The 23,053-nt window shown below is 42.9% G+C and overlaps 1 protein-coding gene across 3 annotated transcripts in view; it reads right to left on the bottom strand.

The window, feature by feature from the left end:
* DIAPH2 (diaphanous related formin 2) overlaps window positions 1-23,053 on the bottom strand; it is an 834,834-nt gene that overhangs the window by 772,996 nt on the left and 38,785 nt on the right. The window lies entirely within an intron of this gene.

Raw genomic sequence — 23,053 nt, 5'->3', positions numbered from 1 at the left:
GCTTGCTTTTCCTAGGAGTGAGACAAATAAGATAGCAGAATGGCTTATGTATAAACAAAATGTAGTTGTTGCTCTCTATTGTCTGTATTATTGCTAGTTATTGTCTGTAACAAAAGTATAAAGGCTTGCTGTAATTGTTTACCAGTTGAGGGACCTGTCCGGGACTGGGGCGACCCTGTGTCCTATGGCACTCTCTCCCTCCATTGTAATTACTGGAGAAATAATAAAGTATTTGATTTTGCTGCACCCAAACGAAAAAGCGAGAACTGAGTTTTTCTCCGACACCTGATACATCCTAGGACCACACTGGGTTTTGTTTTGTTTTTCCAGCTGCTTCACGGACATCCTGCAACCAACTAAGAGAGCTTCCTCCTCTGTCATTTCCAGTTAATAAGCCCCCAGTTTATAGCAGAAATTCCCATTATCTATTCCAAAGTGCATGACCTTATGCTTTTTATTATCAAAGTCATCTCATTTCCATTACTCGAGTCCACAAAATAATGTCATTCTTCCTGTATACTCTACAGAAAGAATATATAAAACGACAGATTGTTTTGGAATTTTTTATTCCCCCCCAAGTTCCAGCCCTCTTCTGTCCAGTTACGTTCACTAAGAGTATATCTACTTTTGAGCTGGGAGGTCTGATTTCTAGTTTGCATAGAAGTACTGGCACTAGCTATGCTGGAGCTAGTGCCTAAAAATAGCAGCATGTTCATGGCAGCATGGAGAAGCGGCTTGGCCATCCAACTGAATACATACCGGGGGGCTACAGGGAATTGTACACAGAGTGGCTAGCTATGAACTATATAAAGAAGCCAGAGGTTTCAGTTGCAAATCTAATTTTTATTCTGTTATATGACTGACAACAAGGAAGACACCATTATTATATAGATGTTTCATCTTTCACAAAATAGATAGAAAGATTTAGTACCAGTAATGGCAAAAAGGCCAAATTAAAGCTTTTGTGTGGATCAGACCTTGGCATCAAGATAAGGAGGTGTTAGTACTGTTATACAAGGCACTGGTGAGACCCCATCTGGAATACTATGTGCAGTTCTGGTCTCCCATGTTTAAGAAGGATGAATTCAAACTGGAACAGGTTCAGAGACGGGCTACTAGGATGATCCGAGGAATGGAAAACCTGTCCTATGAAAGGAGACTCAAAGAGCTTGGCTTGTTTAGCCTAATCAAAAGAAGGTTGAGGGGGGATATGATGGCTCTTTATAAATATATCAGAGGGATTAATATCAGGGAGGGAGAGGCATTATTTAAGCTTAGTACTGTCTGTTACAGCTCCATTTTGTTTCTTAAAGCTGTCCCCTTACTCGATTTTGTTCTTGTTTTCCTCCTGTGGCCGCCCCTCCCTGGCTGTTAAGTTGTTTACCAGGGCCTCTGCCCTTCTCAAAGGGAGGGCCCCTTAAGTTGTTTAACCAGAGCCATTGCCCTTCTCAAAGGGATGGCCACTTATGCTAAGTGGGACCACTGCCCTGTTCAAAGGGTTAGTCCTGTTATCACCTTGTTAAAACCTGGGCTTGGTGTAGGGTAGGCTCTGTCCAGAGCTGCAAGACCTATTGTGTTTTTAAGATCCTGGGCATGAGTCATACCTCTGGGCTCAGGACTAGTCCAAACATGTCTTGGTGGCTGCCTGCAGTTTTTTTTTCTCTGCCTTCTCTCCTACCTGTAAGAGGGGGAGCCAATCAGAGTTACTGGCGGGAAGCTGCCAGGGTTTGCCTTTATAAACAGACATTTTCTGAACAGACTTCAGAAAGGTTCTTGCATTGCTGCCTGGTCTGATCAACCGGGGTTCTGGGGGTCCTTTCTCCGCTCTCGTTTTATTTTTGAGCGTACCCCTGTTTTTGAAACACCCCCCCCCCCCACGAAGAACGAATTGCTGCCTGAGAAATCTCCTGATTATCAAGACTGTACCGAGCCTTCTGATGTGCTTGCTGTTTCTGCCTCTGCTGCTGCCTTGGGGGATGGTAAGAATCCCTCTGTGAAACTTTCTATACTTTTATTTTATTATTTTAGCTGCTGGCTCTGTCTCCCCAGCACACAGACTCAAGCTAAACCTTGGTCTGTGTTTTAAAACCTCTCTCTTAAACCCCATGGCACTCTGCCACTGAAAATAAGTTTGTGCTGCTGCTAAGTTCTGCTCCTGTGGGCTTTGCCTTGGACTGTTTTCAGCTGTATCCACTGCTGCAGTCACCTCCCCCCTCTTTGGAGCTGTGTCCTGGACACACACCACTCAGCCCTCTGGAACTATCCTTAGCATAAGGTGCACCCATTAAGTTAAGTTTAGCATTATACTTTGTAAGTTAGGCTTAGAGAATTGTTGCATTGTGTTTTAATTTGTGTAGTCTTGGTTAAGTTAGCTCATAGATAAGATTTTGCTGTGTTCTGTATAATTGTAATTGTCTGTCTTCCCACTGCAAACACCCCCCCCAGCTTCTCTGTGTCTTTCTACCTTGTTACACTCTCTCTGCTGCTTAAGCTTGCAGCCTGTTTGTTCTGTCTCACTAAGTTTAAATCTCTAGCATAAAACCCCATTGGTTACTTTCTTCCTCTCTGATACCCCTCACATTCTACATTTACACCACTGTGACACATTTTTACCTAAAATTGTTTATTTAACACATTTTATCCATAACTGTTAGTTGGTTATATGCTGTGACACACCTTTTTACATAGAAATCGCTAGCTACCTGTTACATTTATACCTCAGTGTTAACTGATTACCCACTGTATTGTATCCTACTGTGTTGTACCCCACTATTGAAACCCCCTTACTGTTCACCAAAAAAGAAACCCCTCCCCAATTGTCTACCTTAACAACCCCATACCCCTCACTATTGAATTTTCCCTGTTTTTGTATTTGCTTAATAAAGTTTATTTTGCACCCCACCCGTGTGGTAATTGCTCCCCAAGATCCCATATACCTGCTGGCAGGGACAAGTACCAATGTGGACACAAGAACAAATGGATATAAACTGGACACTAGAAAGTTTAGACTTGAAATTAGACGAAGGTTTCTAACCATTAGAGGAGCGAAGTTCTGGAATAGCCTTCCAAGGGGAGTAATGGGGGCAAAAGACATATCTGGCTTCAAGACTAAGCTTGATAAGTTTATGGTGGGGATGGTATGATGGGCTAGCCTAATTTTGGCAATTAATCAAAGATCAATTGCCAAATTATCAGCAGGTAAGTATGCCCAGTGGCCTGGGATGGGATGTTAGATGGGATGGGATCTGAGTTACTACAGAGAATTCTTTCCTGGGTGCTGGCTGGTGAGTCTTGCCCACATGCTCAGGGTTTAACTGATCACCATATTTAGGGTCGGGAAGGAATTTTCCTCCAGGGCAGATTGGCAGAAGCCCTGGAGGTTTTTCGCCTTCCTCTGCAGCATGGGGCACAGGTCACTTGCTGGAAGATTCTCTGCAGCTTTAGGTCTTCAAACCACAATTTGAGGACTTCAGTAACTCAGACATAGGTTAGGGGTTTGTTATAGAAGTGGATGGGTGAGATTGTATGGCCTGAGTTGTGCAAGAGGTCAGACTAGATGATCATAATGGTCCCTTCTGACCTTAAAGTCTATGAGTCTGTGACTTCATCTGCCGTTTATTAACAATTAGTTTGCTGCCTGCACAGTTCCGACTGGAATCCCAGGCTGTCTTGATACTAATAATTGATATACAACACGATCTATACATGCTTCATTCTATAGGTAATTTACATTTTGCAATGCTTATGAGAGGTTTTTTTAAGCTAAATAAAATCACACTTTAGTTATCAGTTTGCTGAAAAGAATCTGAGTACAGGACCAAACACTGTCCCCACTTCCAAGAGCAACAAGTATACTACTAAGGCAATTTAGTTAGCCACTGGGAGCAGCAACTGTTTGTATACTTAGTACAGAAGCTGAGTCTAGAATAACTGTCTTAACCATAATAGCTGAAAATTACTTAACGTAAGGTATGGGAGATGAGAACACTGGACAGTACAACTCAACAAAATACTGTTTTTACCCAATTTAGTTTTAGAAATGTGACATGGCTCTGAGTAGTAGCAGTAAGTATATTACTGTCTAGTTTATAGCTACGTAAGGTAAAACAGATTACCACAAGTGTACATCAACGAGCGCTACTACATGATCTCACTTGTTTTACTATGCTAACAAAAGTGGATAGTTGACTTACAACATTAGAGGTAAAAGTATTGAAGGATATTACACAAAAGAGTACTTTTAATATTTAAAATGATCATCATTGTGTGTTTGTCATTTTCCTCCTTTTTGTTCTATATGCTGCCCCAGAATAGCTAGGACCATAAATTTAAGCAACATCCTATCAGAGCTGTCTGCTCAGCTCTTAAGTTTTGTATGTATCCTTTTTAATTAAAAATTAAAATTGCTAGGATTGGTACTTATTATTTTAAAATAAACAACAAGCACAACAGACGATGGAAAACGTGCTACAAGTGTAGCTCATAAGCCCCACTATAATAAGGGATTTCTTCTTTGATAAATTTCAATACAGTCAATGCAGGTTTAGTGTTACCCCTTCATACATCCCATTAAGCTCTTTAGATTTTTAGTAAGCAAAACCAAGTTAAACAAATGTAATACAAAAGTTAACAACTGGGCTTCAAGTTACACTATACAGAAATGGACAATTGACCACGAAAAGCAAGTTTCAATTTCCAATCAATGTGAAATAGTGATGAAAGTTGTGTAGACCCCAGCTGAGGTTATGGAGTCTCAGCAACATAAGAGAAGGGAAGATATTAAAAAAGTGTAACAAGTGGGGATACCAGCAATTTAAATAGTGAGGGAAAACATTTCTAGTTAGTGTATCCATGAGGCAGAATGGCAAATTACAGGCAAAACCAGTTAAGTCCATTTTTGTAGTCCTTTTGAATAAATTAAGGCTTTATATTTTATGTGACATACTGCACAATGCTTCCATCATTAGAAAATTCTCTAGAGAGGGCTTCAACTGTTTTAAGTGCTGAGCTAACAGTCCTGTTATGTTACTGGCTAAATCAATTACAATTATTTTAAGCTGAACCGATTGTCTAATGCTTGGGTTATACCTCATTTGTTAGCAAACTGCACTACCATTCTGTTCCAAAGTAAGGGGGCAAATCTCTGTGAAGAGAGGAGGGGAGGGGAGGGAAAGGAAGCAATAACCATAGTTCCACAGAACTGAATAGGAGCAGTCATTCAGTGAAGATTTTACCACTTTCCACACAGTCTGCTACTGCAGTGTTCAACAATTATGGGGGAAACAACCCAGGAGACAGAAGTGAACTTGGAAGCCCCAAGATTCCTGGCCATAACAACAGTATTACTTTAGGGTGTGCACGTGAAATTTCACTCACTCACCAACTGAGTTTGAGACTATATACATAAAAAGCTGGGCTTATTAGTCGAGCTTATGGGGGGTTCTCAACAGCCATGTGAGTTTGCAACTTGTTATCTACAGCTTTAGACTCTGTAGTTCTACAGACAAAGTATGAAGAAACAATCAGGTTCTCAGCCAGGCAAATTGTAGGCTAACTTTTGCACCAGTATATCTTTCATGTTCTGTTGTGAAATTTGCCAGGGTCACTCTGGATTCATTTGTCATCGCAAAAAGTGGAAGCAGAATTTTGATTTATCCACCTTTTAGGACAGGAACTGACATCCGGAACCCCAGAGCAGCGGCGGGCTGACCCGCTCAGTTGCTGCTTTGGGTTTCCAGCTGCTGGCCCCTTGCCAGCCGGGGTCCCCACCACAGCCCCATTCACCTTGCTTCCAATTGGAGTTCCAGCGCAGGCCCCCTGCCAGACAGAGTCCAGGCCTCCAGCCCTGCTCAGCCCTACCAGCTGCCAGCTCCACTCACCTCAGCTGCCAGTCTAGGGTTCCAGCCGCTGACCTCCTGCCAGCTGGTTACCAACTGATCACTCAGAAGCCTGTGTGCAGCTTAAAGTATCCAAATACGTGCCAGACATTGGAAAACTCAGCAAGGAAAAGCAAGGGCAAGGATCACACTAAACTGATAAGATCTGCATTTTAATTCTGAAACATTTTGAAAACCTTGTTTACTTTACATATAACAGTAGTTTGGTTATATAATATATAGACTTACAGAGAGACCTTCTAAAAAATGTTAACATGTATAATTTAAGGCTTCGCGTGCCAGTAAATGTATAAATGAAGACTCAGCACACCACTTCTGAAAGGTTGCTGACCCCTGTGCTAGACAGTTATGTTCACAAACAAGAGCCTCTCACATTTTATATAACAGGTAAATTAATTAGGCTGTTTTAAGTGTCATAAGAAACCAGAAGGTTGAGATTCAGCAAATTCATCCCCACACAATCACTTAAGGAGAGAAAACAGATACTAGCAAGCAGAGATCCAAGAGATTACTTCTGTTGTCCTCAAAGCTTAGATCAAAAACTAGTCAAAGTATTTACAAAAAGTAAACTGGAATTGTGACAGAAGAAAATTTTGGACAGTTTCTATTTTACAGACATTTTGACAAGCAACAACCCATTAATAAAACCACTTCAAGTTTCTCATGAAGGCACAACCTAACACTGGTGCGGAGCAGAAAAGGGTTGTAACAGATGTTGCGAGCACCTACAGAATCTTTAGGGACTACTGTTTCAGTTTTAGAAAGTTTATCCATACGTTTGAGCCAGCCCTTCAAAGCATGAAAACACTAATGACTATTATAATGAGATGGGCCAGACAATATGAGCCCATAAAACATTCACGGACCTTTTCATCTGTGTGCATTATATGTATGTGTTCATCACTGGGTTCCTGGGTAGGTTCTCTGTGGAATCTGGTATCACTAAAGGTGGGCTACTGCAAAAGTCACAAGGATGATGAGGCAGAGATTCAGCCTTTGAGGCTTGAGGGTTTGAAAGACTTTGGAACCTATTAGGCACTCCTAGAAGGATGGACTGTGGGAGGGAGGGACCTCTGGTAATCTTAAATATGATTTTAAATCCTTTTATTGTTTTGTGGGTTCTCTCTAGGTCTTCAAGTAAATGTACTCTGTTTTTGAAAAGCTGGCACACTCAATTCATATAGTCTTTGGACAGAAAGCAAAGGCAAGAGACTGGACTCTCATTCCTCCTAGGATTTACACAGTGAAGTGCAATGGGGCCGCAAGCCTCAACTCCTGATCTAGAGGGAGAGGGATGCCCAGAAAGGTGACATCTAGATGTGTGAGAGCGCTTTCCTCCAGACCATAAAGGAGGTCAAAAATGTAGTTACCCTCAAATTGTGACAGGAATGTTTTAAGGGGTTGATTTTATCCCTTAAAATTTACAGTATAGAGAAGCAAATGGTAGGCCAAATTTTAATAACTGTCTCAGTGGCAATTCAGGAATGTGACTCCCGCTATTTTAATTACATGGGGTTTCTTGTCACGTTTTAGAGGATATCACAATTATAAATAAGCAAAAAATAATCAACATGATTAACTATGACTTTTTAATTAAAGGAAAAGGAAGAAAGATTAAAGAAACAGTGAACAATGGTTACTTCAGTTACAATCTCTTCAGTAAGTTTCTCTGTGGAAAGCTTTTAACAGAGATCACACCTTTGAGAGTTGGCCTGACTGTGGTAGGGGAGCTCTTCTTTAGAAGAAAGTCAAAACAAAAGCCTTTCATTCCTCATATCCCAAATGAATCCTCTTTTAGTGTATTTTGATTGCTAACAAAAGTTTATAGATGTGCAAAAGTGTTTCATTTAAGGATGGGTGAGACCTGTGTGGCTTAGCTGGTCTAATCCAAGAACCATTTATGAACAGGAAAAAGTGAGTAATCTTAAATATATTTTATGAAACCAAAGAAAATATTTTAATTCAGTCACTTAAAAGAAACTATTCAAGGACCTGACTTAAAACTAGCAAATTAGTTAATGAAGAATCTTAACATTCAAGTTAAATCCACAATTTTTCGAATTAGTGAGGTTAGCTTATGTCTTCTGTTCAGTACAGTAACTCCTCACTTAATGTTGTAGTTATATTTCTGAAAAATGTGACTTTAAGCAAAACAATGTTAAGTGAATCCAATTTCCCCACAAGAATTAATGTAAATGAGGGGGTTAGGTTCCAGGGAATTTTTTTTCACCAGACAAAAGACAATATATATTGTGACAAAGTTCCTCCTCTACCTTGGTGGGTTGTGCGCTTATTGGCGGATTTACTCGCCTCAGAGATCTTCCCCTCTGGTGGAACCCACAGTCTGGGTCAACTCCTCCTGTGTCTGATCAGGAGTTGGGAGGTTTGGGGGGAACCCGGGCCCGCCCTCTACTCTAGGTTCCAGGCCCAGGGCCCTGTGGATTGCAGCTGTCTATAGTGCCTCCTGGAACAGCTGCATGACAGCTTCAACTCCCTGGGCTACTTCCCCATGGCCTCCTCCAAACACCTTCTTTATCCTCACCACAGGACCTTCCTCCTGGTGTCTAATACCGCTTGTACTCCTCAGTCCTCCATCAGCACACCCTCTCACTCTCAGCTCCTCACGCCTCTTGCTCCCAGCTCCTCACATGTGCACCACAAACTGAAGTGAGCTCCTTTTTAAACCCAGGTGCCCTGATTGGCCTGCCATAATTGACTCTAGCAGCTTTGTGATTGGCTGCAGGTGTTCTAATCAGCCTGTCTGCCTTAATTGTTTCCAGAAAGTTCCTGATTGTTCTGGAACCTTCCCTGTTACCTTACCCAGGGAAAGGGAACCTACTTAACCTGGGGCTAATATATCTGCCTTCTATCACTCTCCTGTAACCTGGATACCAACAGGATCACTGTCCTGTAGCCATCTGGCCTGACCCTGTCACAATACACACACACACACACACACACACACAAAATAAGTTTTAAACAAAAAATATAATACTGGTACACAGTGATGATGACTGTGAAGCTTGGTTGAGATGGAGGAGTCAGAGGGTGGGATATTTCCCTTACTGATAAATGATGAACAAGCAATTGGCTGAGCCCTCAAAGGTTAACTCTCTCATTCTGCAAGGCAGCAGGAATGGAGGGAGATATGCTCATTTCCCTTAAGTACACTGCCTTGTTAATTAAATCAGCTTGCTGAGACAGCAGCTGCTGCAAGCGCCCTCCCGTCCTGAGCGCTGCTCTATGGAAGATGGGGTAAGCGGGGTGCAGGAGCAAGGGGGAGGGAGACACCCTAATATTAGCCTCCCTCTTCCTTCCCTCCCCCCCGGCACAGCAAGCAGCAGTCTCAGAGAGCAACTCCAAGGCAGAGGGCAGGAGCAGCACATGGCAGTGGGGGGGAGGGACGCAGCTGAACTGCAGACAGCTGCTGTACAGGGAACTTAGGGGAGCAGGGAGCTGACAGGGGGAGCTGATGGGGGGCTGCCAGTCCACCCTGGTTCCAAGTCCCCACCAGCTAGCTGCAACAGGCTGGTCTTCCTGCAAGCAGTAGACAAACAGGTAGCTGCCAAATGATGTTAGATGGGAGCATTACACAACTTTAAACGAGCATGTTCCCTAATTGATCAGCAACGTAACAATGAAACAACGTTAACCGGGACGACTGTAAGTGAGGACTTACTGTAATAGGAAGTCTAGGCCATTCTATTTAACTGAAGGTTTTACTGTCAAACTGAAGTAGTATTTTACTATCTCATTATAATCATTACAAGAAAAAAAAACCCAATTCCTAATTCTATTACTGCATTGACATTAGTCTTGCCCATCTGGATTCCAGAGAAAAAGTCTTAATACATGTGTGCATTTGAGGACACCAAGGTTAGTTTAATGAATGGGATTTAAAAAAAAAAAAAAAAAAAGAGAGGCTTACCACAAATGCTTGAAATATGAAAAAAGCACAAATTTCTACTTCTGACTACATACTAGGGTTTTTGTTTCAAAACAAAGGTTATAGAAAATATAGAAATTAAATCCAAGATAGCTTTTGTCATGATTTTAGACTATGATTTGAAACTTAAGAGATCTGTATTTAATCCTAGTATTTACTCTCACTAGCTGGAGAACAAACATGAAGTTTGATAGCATCCATACTTCCTGTAATCAATCAGTGAATTATTCAAGAATTTCAGTTGGTAACTCCAGATAAGTTATCCTGTATTTAGAGGTATGGCCACATTGTGATCTCAGCCCACCAAAAACTCAGAATAATTGACTCACAACGGAGTAACTTGAGAATTACAAGAAACTGAGAAATCACAACGTCCTTTAGAGTCACAACATTCATAAGAACAGAAGTCTGAACTAAAGATATTATTTGTATTACTGTAACATATAGGAGCCCTAGTCATACACCACATTGCATTTGGTGCTGCATAAACAAAGAACAAAGGGGTTTTTTGTGTTGCCATCACAAAGTGTATTTTTATGTACAGTAGCTTGAGAATAAGGGGTATGGAAAAGCTACTAAAATAAGGATCCAAGCTGAGAGCCTTCACTAGATGGTCTGGAAGGCTGTAAGACAACTAGGAGGGAAACAAACTTACAAACCCAGCATCAAGCCCCTGCACATACTGCATTCCTGGCTTCCTCATCCTAGGTCATTCTTCCTCCAAGCCTTGGGAATCCCTTCATCCTAGCCTAGTATATGCTTCCCCAGCCATCCAGACTCCTCTTATCTTCCTGCATCTCCTATTCCGAGGCACAGGAAGCCCTAATATGTTCACATAGCTGATTCCTCAAATTCATTTCTCCTTTGTCAGAGCTGCAAGCTCCACTACAAAGGGCTAGTCTACACTTACGAGCCGGGTCGACGCGGTGAGTTCGACTTCTCGGAGTTCGAACTCCGGTACTCCACCACTGCAAAAGGCGGTGGCGGAGTCGACCTTGGAGCCGCGGACTTCGATTCCGCGGCGTCTGGACGGATGAGTAGTTCGAACTAGGGTACTTCGAATTCAGCTACGCTATTCACGTAGCTGAATTTGCGTACCCTAGTTCGACCCCGATTCTTAGTGTGGACCAGCCCAAAGGGAAGAAACAGCTACTTACTGTAACTGTTACTCAAAATTCCACTTAGGTGTGTGCGCATGCCCAGCACCCTGGAGCCAAAAAATGTTGCTTAACAATACACATGGGGTGGAGGCTGTGCTTGCGCCTCATGGCCCTAGCCCTTCCCCGCCTATATGAGGCAGCACTGCCCGGACCACCCTCATCAGTTCCTTCGCACCCAATGCCCAGAGACTAGATTTCAAAACAGAGAGGATGGAGGGTGAATCGTGGAATATGTGTCTGCATCACATCTCAAAGAAATACAGTTACAAGAAGTAACCATTTGTTTTTTGAGTAGATGCAGACATGTATTCCACTTAGACTCTGCTTGTGAGTCACCTATTTGGACAAGGATTGCCTTCCCTACGTTTGCATCTGCTCTTGACGCAGTGGTTGTGACAGGCTGGATCACAGAAACCCCCCTGGGAACTGCCAACTGATGTGCCAAGACTACCTCTATTCCTGTTTTTCCTGCCAGCTCAGGACTTCAGCACCCTGACTTGCTGAGCCAGACACTCCCGTCTGCTCCAACAAAGACACAGGGTCTGAATTACTTGCCCCAAAACTTCAGGTTTACCTGAAAACAGCTATCAGAAGTGTGCTTGTCTTTAACACTCAGATGCCCAACTCCCAATGGGGTCTCTAAACCCAGATAAATCCGTTTTACCCTGTATAAAGTTTATGCAGGATAAACACAAATTGTTCGCCTTCTATAACACTGATAGAGAGATATGCACAGTTGTTTGCTCCCTCAGCTATTAATCCATACTCTGAATTAATAAGTAAAAAGTGATTTTATTAAATACAGAAAGTAGGATCTAAGTTGTTCCAAGTAGTAACAGACAGAACAAAGTAAGTCACCAAGCAAAATAAAATGCACAAATCTATGTCTAATCAAACTGAATACACATAAGATCCTCACCAGTTCCAGAATGCTCCATTTTACAGACTAATCTCTTTTTAGCCTGGGTCCAGCAACCACTCACACCCCCTGTAGTTACTGTCCTTTGTTCCAGTTTCTTTCAAGTATCCTGGGCAGTGGAGAGGCTCCCTCTTTAGCCAGCTGAAGACCAAATGGAGGGGTCTCCCCGGGGTTTAAATAGACTTTCTCTTGTGGGTGGAGACCCCCTCCTCACTCTTATGCAAAGTCCAGTTCCAAGATGGAGTTTAGGAGTCACCGGAGCAAGTCACATGTCCATGCATGACTCACAGTTTTTACAGGTAGCATCCATTGTTCTCATGCTACCTTGAACGTCCTCAAGTAGACTTTTTATGTGGATTGGAGCATTCCAAGATCCATTGTCCTCTAAGTGTTTCTTGATTAGGTACTTAATTCCAATATTCCTTTCTTCAGAAACTGACCAAATGCTCTACTAACGTTATTTAGAAATCAAGCCAGCACACAACCAACATTCATAACATTCATAACTTTGAACACAAAAATGATACATGCATACAAATAGGATTAATACATTCAGTAGATCATAACCTTTGAGATATGTTACATGGCATATGTAGCATAAAACACATTCTAAGCATATTTCCATAAAGCCTTATGGGAGGTATCGTCACAGTGGTAATGGCTTAATGGTACAGAAACTTATGTATCGCTGACCACGTGGCATCCCTGTAAATGTCCAATATTCAGCTGTCACTCAAAAACATCACGGACGTAGCTTGCACTCTTGTAGAATGGCTCCACACCCATTGAGGGGGGTAGCTGAAGCAGTTTTGGATGTAGTCTTGATGCAACAAGTTATCCACTTAAAGATCATCTGTGAGGAGACTACCTGTTTCTTTACACGATCTGCATACGACACCAACAGATGAAGTAAAGCTCAAAAGGGTTTAGTCCTGCCAAGGTAGAAGGACAGACGTCATCTGATATCTAACATATGAAGGCACTGATCCTCCACGTATGAATGAGGCTTAGGAAAAGACACAGGTCTGGTACAAATGAAACAGACCAGTTTACACACAAATTTTGGGTGAAGCCACAAAGTCACTAACCTTGGAGAATTGTGTATAAGGAGGTTCCACCATCAAAGCCTGCAATTCTCACACACTGTTTGCTTGTGTTATTGTCATGAGGAATGTAGTTTTTGACACGAGAGAAAAGGGACAGGATGCAAGAGGCGTGAATAGAAATCACATCAGAGCCACCAAGACTGAGTTAAGGTCTCACAAGGGAATATTTTTCCACACCAGCAGATGGAGATGAAGAATTCTTCTTAAGAATATCACTACCGTAGCACTAGAAAATACTGATCTTCTATGAATGGGCAGATGAAAGGCTCAGATAGCTCACTGAGGTCATATCTAGTGGCAAATCATAAGGCCTGATGACTGAAAACGCAGCAAATACTCCAAGATGTTCTGGATACAAGTCACAGTTGGCTGAACTCCGCAGGCCAAAACCACTTCCATTTTACCAAACAGGCCATTCTGGTGGAAAGTTTTCTACTACTGGGTAGGACCTATTGAATAGCCGCCGAACAATGCTCTTTCTCCTCTTTCAAACACAGAGCAGCCATGCCGCGAAATGCAAGGCGCTGAGCACAGGATACAACGTGCAATCATAATTCTGTCTGAGCAAGTAAGTATGGATAGGAAGGTGTATGGGAGGCTGAATTGACAGCGCAAAGAAGTTAGGAAACCAACATTGCTTCAGCCATGCATGGCCACAGAGAATGAGTTTGGCCTGACCCAGTTTCAACTGAAGCATGATCTGTGAACTTATCAAAATTGGAGGAAAAGCATATAGGAGAGTCAACTACCAACTCAGGTGGAAGGTGTTCATCAGGGAGGCCAGACTGAGGCCCTCAGAGCAGAACAGAGGCATTACCTGTTGTCCTTTGTTGTGAACAGGTCTATCATTGGAATGCCCCAAGCTGACTTCCAAAACATAAGAATGGCCATACTTGGTCAGACCAAAGATCCAGTATCCTGTCTTCTGACAATGACCAATGCTAGATACTTCAGAGGGCATGAACTCAACAGGGCAATTATCCGATGATCCATCCCCTATTCTTAAATACCAGATTCTGGCAGTCAAAGGCCCAGGGACACCCAGAGCATAGGGTTGCATCCCTGATTGTCCTAAGTAATAGACATTAATGGACCTATTCTTTATGAACTTATATAATACTTTTTTGAATCCAGTTATAGTTTTGGCCTTCACAACAACCCCAATCAACGAGTGCCAAAGATTGACTGTGCATTGTGTGAAGAAGTACTTCCTTTTCCTTGTTTTAAACCTGATGCCTAATAATTCCATTACACCCCTCGTTCGTGTGTTATATGAAAGGGTAAGCACTTCTCTATTTACTTTCTCCATATCAATCACGATTTTATATACTTCTATCATATCCTGCCTTAGTTGTCACTTTTCCAAGCTGACTAGTTGTGACAGTCTATACCTTCGGGGAGCGTACTGTAACCCCCATATTCTTCATTTTCATATAATTGTGATCTTATATAAAAAGCATGCCTTGTAAGGTATCAGGAGAAAGGTTGTGATCTGCTGAAAGGCATTTCTCTATCCATATATGTGTATCATTAATGTATATGAAGTTATGAGAATTGTGTTCTATGGTGGTCACTAAAAGATATTTTAAGTTGGGGAATCAGCCAAGTATTAACTCCCCAGAGGCAACAGCAAGGAAAGTAACCAACGCCCGGGTGGGGTGTCAAATAACCCATCAACAGCCATTGTCCAGCAAGAGAGCTACAATGCAATGACTCACATGCATGAGGCCACACCAGAGGAATTGCTCAACTTTGCTTGGCGGGACTCAGCAATACCCCCCAAACATGCCTGGACTTGTGCTCCCCAAGCACATGGACTGAGAGTATAAGACAGACAGAGTGGACACATACTGGGCCCTTCTCCTGCCCGTCATGTTCTGAAAGCAACTAAGACACTGAGAAGAAGACAAGACTCCAACAGAGGAGAATGGCCCAGGTTTAAGGAACAAACCTGTATATTAAGGACTGCAATATCCAGTAGGGTGAGAAAAACTGCTTCATCTAGATGTTGCCCAATCTAATAGAGTTGAGAGTTTAGACTGCATGCTTCTATTTTATTTTGGTAACCATTCTGATTTTTTGCCTATCACTTAATATCACCTAAAAATTCTACCTTTTATAGTCAATACAGTTGTTTAATTGTTTATCTTTACCAGTGAGTTTGTATGAAGTCTGGGGCAAATCTACTCAGGTTTGCAAAGGCTGGTGTATGTCCACTTTCCATTGTTGAAGTGAACCAATTAATAAATCTGCACTGCCCTTTCCTGGGATACAGTGCTGAGAACTGGGGGTATTTGGCTGGTGCCTTTCTCTGTGTGATTCATGCTCTGGGAGCATTCATGCAATCTAGCTGGGTGTGGGGCTCCACACGCAGTTGTGCTGAGTGATCGCAGCTCCTGGAGGGGTTGCTGCTGGTCACTAGCAAGGCATTGAGAGAGACAGCCCCGGCTGAGGAGAGTTCAGGGAGCACAGTGCCAGGCTGCATCCCGGTCCCAGGCTGCACCCCAGGGGGATCCCATCACACTAGTCCCAGTCTTCTTAATCTCTCCTCATATGGAAAAAAATTCTCCAACGGCCGTGCACAAAGTGTGTGCACACATAATTGGAACTGATATGAGCAAGCACTCTAAGAACAAATCCATGATCTCTTTGTGAGGGGCAGCAGCTAATTTAGACCCCATCATTTTGTATGCATAATTGGGATGTTTTCCATGCGCATTACTTTGTAATTACCAATATTGAATATCATCTACCATTTTGTTGCTCGGACACCAAGTTTTCTGAGTTTCCTTTGTAACTCCTTATAGTCAGCTTTCAACTTAAGTGTCTTGAGTAATTTTATATCTGTAAATGTATCACCTGACTATTTGCCCCTTTTTCCAGATCATTTATGAACATGTTGAACAGGGATTTATACTGGGACCAATGCTATTTACCTCTCTATATTCTGAAAACTGACCATTTATTCCTAACCGTTGTTTCCTGTCTTTTAACCAGGTACTGATCCATGAGAGGACCTTCCCTCTGATTCCATCACTAGTGATTCTGCTTAAGAGTCTTTAGTGAGGGCCCCTGTCAAAGGCTTTGTCAAAGTTCAAGTACACTATATCCACTGGATCACCTTTGTCCACATTTGTTGACCCCCCTCTAAGAATTCTAATAGATTGGTGAGGTATGATTTCCCTTTACAAGAGCCACATTGACTCTTTCCCAACATATCTTTTTCATCTATGGCCTGGTCTACACTACGATTTTAGGTCGATTAGCCTTACCTCAATTTAAGCCTGGACCCGTGCACACGACGAAGCCCTTTTTTTCGACTTAAAGGGCTCTTTAAATCATTTACTCCACCTCCGACGGGGGATTAGCACCGAAATCGGCCTTGCTGGATCGAATTTGGGTAGTGTGGACGCAATTAGACGGTACTGGCCTCCGGGAGCTATGCCAGAGTGCTCCACTGTGACCGCTCTGGACAGTGCTCTCAACTCAGATGCACTGGCCAGGTAGACAGGAAAAGGCTCGTGAAATTTTGAATCTCATTTTCTTTTTGGCCAGCGTGGCAAGATGCAGGTGAGTGCAGATCTCATCAGCAGAGGTGACCATGATGGAGTCCCAGGATCGCAAAAGAGCTCCAGCATGGACCGAACGGGAGGTATGGGATCTGCTCGCCCTATGGAGAGACGAATCCATGCGAGCTGAACTTCATTCCAGTAAATGAAATGCCAAAACATTAGAAAAAGTCTCAAAGGGCATGAAGGACAAAGGCTATAACAGGGATGCACAGCAGTGCCGCATGAAAATTAAGGAGCTAAGGCAAGCCTACCACAAAACCAGAGAGGCAAACGGCCGCTCCAGATCAGAGCCCCAAACATGCCGCTTCTATGATGAGCTGCATGCCATGCTAGAGGGTGCAGCCACCACTACCCCAACCCTGTGCTTTGACTCCATCAATGGAGAATCACGCAACACGGAAGCAGGTTTTGGGGATGAGGAAGATGATGACGACGAGACTGAAGACAGCTCACAGCAAGGAAGTGGAGAAACCAGTTTCCCCAACAGCCAAGATATGTTTTTCACCCTGGACCTGGAGCCTGTAACCCCCGAACCCACCCAAGGCAGGCTCCCGGACCCTGACGGCGAAGAAGGGACGTCTGGTGAGTGTACCTTTGTAAATATTACACATGGTTTAAAAGCAAGCATGTTTAATGATCAATTTGCCCTGGCATTCGCAGCCAGTACAGCTACTGGAAATGTCTGTTAACATATATGGGGATGGCGCGGAAATCCTCCAGGGACATCTCCATAAGTATCATACAGGCCAGTAGCACGTAGTCGGGAATCATTGCATAACAAAGCATGGCCGCGTATGGTCCCGGTGTTTGCTGGCATTCAAACAACATCCATTCTTTATCTCGCTGTGTTATCCTCAGGAGAGTGATATCATTCATGGTCACCTGGTTGAACTGGGTGCTTTTATTGAGGGGACATTCAGAGGTGCCCGCTCCTGCTCGGCTGTTTGGCTGAACAGAAATGTTCCCCACTGTTAGCCACGCGGTGAAGTGTGAGTGATCTCTCACACCAAACCGGCAGGCCCTCAATACAAGAGGCAAAATGCCATCTTGTAACAAAAGCACATGTGCTGTGTAATGTGAACAGCAAGGTTTAACGTGAAAGAGTGTACCCATTGTTCTCTAAAATGTGTCTTTTTAACCACTCTCCCTTTTCCTCCACCAGCTACAAATGTTTCTCCTTCGCAGATGCTAGTGAAGATTAGAAGGTGAAAAAACCGCACTCAGGATGAAATGTTCTCTGAGCTCCTGCTGTCCTCCCACACTGACAGCACAGCAGAATGCATGGAGGCAGACAATGTCAGAGTGCAGGAAAGCACAATATGAACGCGAGGAGAGATGGCGGGCTGAAGAGAGTCAGGGTACGTCTTCACTACCGGCCGGATCAGCGGGTAGCAATCGATTTCTCGGGGATCGATATATCGCGTCTCATCTAGACGCGATATATCGATCCCCAAACGCACTCCTGTCGACTCCGGAACTCCACCAACGCCAACAGCGGTAGCGGAGTCGACATGGGGAGCCGCGGACGTCGATCCCGCGCCGTGAGGACGGTAAGTAATTTGATCTAAGGTACTTCGACTTCAGCTACGCTATTCACGTAGCTGAAGTTGCGTATCTTAGATCGATCCCCCCCCTAGTGTAGACCTGCCCTTAGTGGCAGGCTGAAGACGATAGGTGGCATCAGCTTGCTGACAGAAGGCAAGAGTCGATGCTCAGGCTGCTGGAAGATCAAACTCATATGCTCCAGCATATGGCTGAGCTGCAGGAAAGGCAGCAGGAGCACAGACCACCGCTACAGCCCCTGTGTAACCAACAGCTCTCCTCCCCAAGTTCCATTGCCTCCTCACCCAGACGCCCAAGAATGCGGTGCGGGGGCCTCCGGCCACCCAGTCACTCCACCCCAGAGGATCGCCCAAGCAACAGAAGGCTGGCCTTCAATAAGTTTTTAAGTTTTAAAGTGCAGTGTGGCCTTGTCCTTCCCTCCTCCCCTCATCCACCACCCCACCCCTCCTGGGCTACCTTGGCAGTTTTCCTCCTATTTGTGTGATGAATTAATAAAGAATGCATGAATGTGAAGCAACAATGACTTTATTGCCTCTGCAAGCGGTGATCAAGAGGGGAGGGGAGGGTGGTTATCTTACAGGAAAGTAGAGTGAACCAGGGCGCGGCGGGGGGGAAGGGCTTCATTGAAGAGAAAAACAGAACTTTCACACCATAGCCTGGCCAGTCATTAAACTGGTTTTCAAAGCTTCTCTGATGCGCACCACACCCTCCTGTACTCTTCTAACCGCCCTAGTGTCTGGCTGTGTGTAATCAGTGGCCAGGCAATTTGCCTCAACCTCCCAACCCGCCATAAACGTCTCCCCCTTACTCTCACAGATATTGTGGAGCGCACAGCAAGCAGTAATAACAATGGGAATATTGGTTTCACTGAGGTCAATCCAAGTCAGTAAACTGCACCAGCGCGCTTTTACATGTCCAAAGGCACATTCTACCACCATGTTGCACTTGCTCGGCCCATAGTTGAACAGCTCCTGACTACTGTCCAGGCTGCCTGTGTATGGCTTCATGAGCCATAGCATTAAGGGATAGGCTGGGTCCCCAAGGATAACTATAGGTATTTCAACATCCCTAATGGTTATTTTCTGGTTTGGGAAGAAAGTCCCTTCCTGCAGCTTTTGAAACAGACCAGAGTTCCTGAAGACGCGAGCATCATGTACCTTTCCCGGCCATCCCAAGTTGATGTTGGTGAAACATCTCTTGTGATCCACCAGTGCTTGCAGCAGCATTGAAAAGTACTCCTTTCGGTTTATGTACTCGCTGGCTTGGTTCTCCGGTGCCAAGATAGGGATATGGGTTCTATCTATCGCCCCACCACAGTTAGCGAACCCCGTTGCAGCAAAGCCATCCACTATGACCTGAACATTTCCCAGAGTCACTACTCTTGATATCGGCAGCTCTTTGACTGCCTTGGCTACTTGCATCACAGCAGCCCCCACAGTAGATTTGCCCACTCCAAATTGATGCCCGACTGACCGGTAGCTGTCTGGTGTTGCAAGCTTCCACAGGGCTAATCTCCCTGAGCATTTCATTCTGCTATGTCATCAGTGATACTCAGACATGAACAAATGGGTTTACTTTCTTATTCATGCTTTAAGTACTGATCTTAGTTTAATCTATAGTTGATTGCATTAACAATCACTCTGTAATAAAGCAAGCCTAATTTATGTTCACACCTGTATATGAATGTGTTTTGGATCACAGAAGAAGGAGCTCAAAGCCATGGCAGCTCCCCTTACATAGATGTGGTGCCATGAAGGTAAGCATAACCTTTTCTGAAAAGGGAATAACCCTTGTAAAAATTCAGATGCAATCAAAAATTATATTAAGACTTTGGAATGAAAAAATATTTTCACCTTCCTAACATGAATACATGTTGCTTCTGTTCAATTTATACTGGCACACCACAGACTCAAGCTTCTATGTGCTGGTGTTGCTTAATATTCTAAAAACTAAGCTAACTTTCTATTATGCTCCCGCAAAACGTTATCACATTTTAGCATCTCATTTGTTCTCAGTTGGTAAATTAAGAGTCTCTAGTAGGTCATAATTATCTATTACTTGTGGTAGTAGCAAACTGTTAGATTTTTATGCTTTCAACTTCAATTGAGAGCTCTTAAAATACAACTAGTTTAAGTCAGTTGACTGAATCTGCTCACCAAAATGAGCCATCACAAAGAACCTATTCCTCTCAATGCCTCTTTAGAGTAAAGTGCTTAGTCATTTAAAGCATTAAATCTGATTCTTTCATGCACATTTTCTGAAAACAATGATTTACATTCACTGGAGTTGATCTGGAAAATTTGAAATCCTCCCACAGAGATTCTCCTGAGCCTATTTAGGTATCAAAGCGGCAGTGTATTAACAATAAACACCCTCTGCTACTTATTTGTTCCAACAGTACTCTGCCACTTGCAAGCTTTCTGAAAGAATAGTCAGTCCTAAGGAAAGGAATTAAAAGATAATAAAAAGGTAATAATTGGAGATATATCAATCTCCTAGAACTGGAAGGGACCTTGAAAGGTCATCGAGTCCAGCCCCCTGCCTTCACTAGCAGGACCAATTTTTGCCCCAGATTCCTAAGTGGCGCCCTCAAGGATTGAACTCACAACCCTGGGTTTACCAGGCCAATGCTCAAACCACTGAGCTATCCCTCCCTCCTAATTAGATTGCCTAATTCAATATACATGCTCAAAAGGGTTAAAAATCCTCACTCATCTGTAACACTCATACAGAAGTTGTACGTAGACAGTTGTTCAGTAGCTCTAAGAAAATGTGAGTTAAATTGGAACTGAGAAAAATCTATGAAACAAAGCAAACCATGGTCTTCTGCAGCAAATTGTATGTGAATACAATTACCTCTGATGTACATAAGCTATGCATACTTATTTTTTTTAAACGCAGGTTTCTACGTTACTAAGAAGCATGATTGTAGTAATTTTGCTATAAATGTCACTTATCATAGGCCCCAACACATTAAGGTTTATACACAAAACCATAAGACCCTGAAGAAAATGTATATACAAATAACACTAAAAAGTCTTTTTGTATTAGTAAGGCCTTCAGTCTTTTTCAGAGATCACATAACCCTTTCATAATAGTCACATAAGCAGTAATAAACTTCTAGTATTGCTGTAACTGTGCTATTGTGTAACGCCAATATTTAAAAAGGGCTCTAGAGGTGATCCTGGCAATTACAGACCGGTAAGTCTAACGTCGGTACCGGGCAAATTAGTCGAAACAATAGTTAAGAATAAAATTGTCAGACATATAGAAAAACAAACTGTTGAGCAATAGTCAACATGGTTTCTGTAAAGGGAAATTATGTCTTACTAATCTATTAGAGTTCTTTGAAGGGGTCAACAAACATGCGGACAAGGGGGATCCGGTGGACATAGTGTACTTAGATTTCCAGAAAGCCTTTGACAAGGTCCCTCACCAAAGGCTCTTACGTAAATTAACCTGTCATGGGATAAAAGGGAAGGTCCTTTCATGGACTGAGAACTGGTTAAAGGACAGGGAACAAAGGGTAGGAATTAATGGTAAATTCTCAGAATGGAGAGGGGTAGCTAGTGATGTTCCCCAAGGGTCAGTCCTAGGACTAATCCTATTCAATTTATTCATAAATGATCTGGAGAAAGGGGTAAACAGTGAGGTGGCAAAGTTTGCAGATGATACTAAACTACTCAAGATAGTTAAGACCAAAGCAGATTGTGAAGAACTTCAAAAAGATCTCACAAAAACTAAGTGATTGGGCAACAAAATGGCAAATGAAATTTAATGTGGATAAATGTAAAGTAATGCACATTGGAAAAAATAACCCCAACTATACATACAACATGATGGGGGGCTAATTTAGCAACAACAAGTCAGGAAAAAGATCTTGGAGTCATCGTGGATAGTTCTCTAAAGATGTCCACGCAGAGTGCAGAGGCGGTCAAAAAAGCAAACAGGATGTTAGGAATCATTAAAAAGGGGATAGAAAATAAGACTGAGAATATATTATTGCCCTTATATAAATACATGGTACGCCCACATCTCGAATACTGTGTACAGATGTGGTCTCCTCACCTCAAAAAAGATATTCTAGCACTAGAAAGGGTTCAGAAAAGAGCAACTAAAATGATTAGGGGTTTAGAGAGGGTCCCATATGAGGAAAGATTAAAGAGACTAGGACTCTTCAGCTTGGAAAAGAGAAGACTAAGGGGGGGGATATGACAGAGGTATATAAAATCATGAGTGATGTTGAGAAAGTGGATAAGGAAAAGTTATTTACTTATTCCCATAATACAAGAACTAGGGGTCACCAAATGAAATTAATAGGCAGCAGGTTTAAAACAAATAAAAGGAAGTTCTTCTTCACGCAGCGCACAGTCAACTTGTGGAACTCCTTACCTGAGGAGGTTGTGAAGGCTAGGACTATAACAATGTTTAAAAGGGGACTGGATAAATTCATGGTGGCTAAGTCCATAAATGGCTATTAGCTAGGATGGGTAAGAATGGTGTCCCTAGCCTCTGTTCGTCAGAGGATGGAGATGGATGGCAGGAGAGAGATCACTTGATCATTGCCTGTTAGGTTCACTCCCTCTGGGGCACCTGGCATTGGCCACTGTCGGTAGACAGATACTGGGCTAGATGGACCTTTGGTCTGACCCAGTACGGCCGTTCTTATTTGAAGATTATTTAAAACAGTTATTTGTCAAGGATAGAAATCTCAATTTCTTCTCATTTTTCAAGTCTTTTGTAGTACTCTGAAGACCTGAATTAGGCAACTCTTGAACATGCCATGCACTCAGGCAAGCTTTACTGATTATTCAGTCAAGTGACAGATTATGTAGCTCATAAAATTAAATAGCTGTCTTTTGTATGAACAGGCTAGTGTATGTCTTGGTG

The sequence above is a fragment of the Mauremys mutica genome, chromosome 9 (genome assembly GCF_020497125.1).
Source record: "Mauremys mutica isolate MM-2020 ecotype Southern chromosome 9, ASM2049712v1, whole genome shotgun sequence".
NCBI classification, from domain to species: domain Eukaryota; kingdom Metazoa; phylum Chordata; order Testudines; family Geoemydidae; genus Mauremys; species Mauremys mutica.
This window is presented reverse-complemented; position numbering and strand designations above follow the sequence as displayed.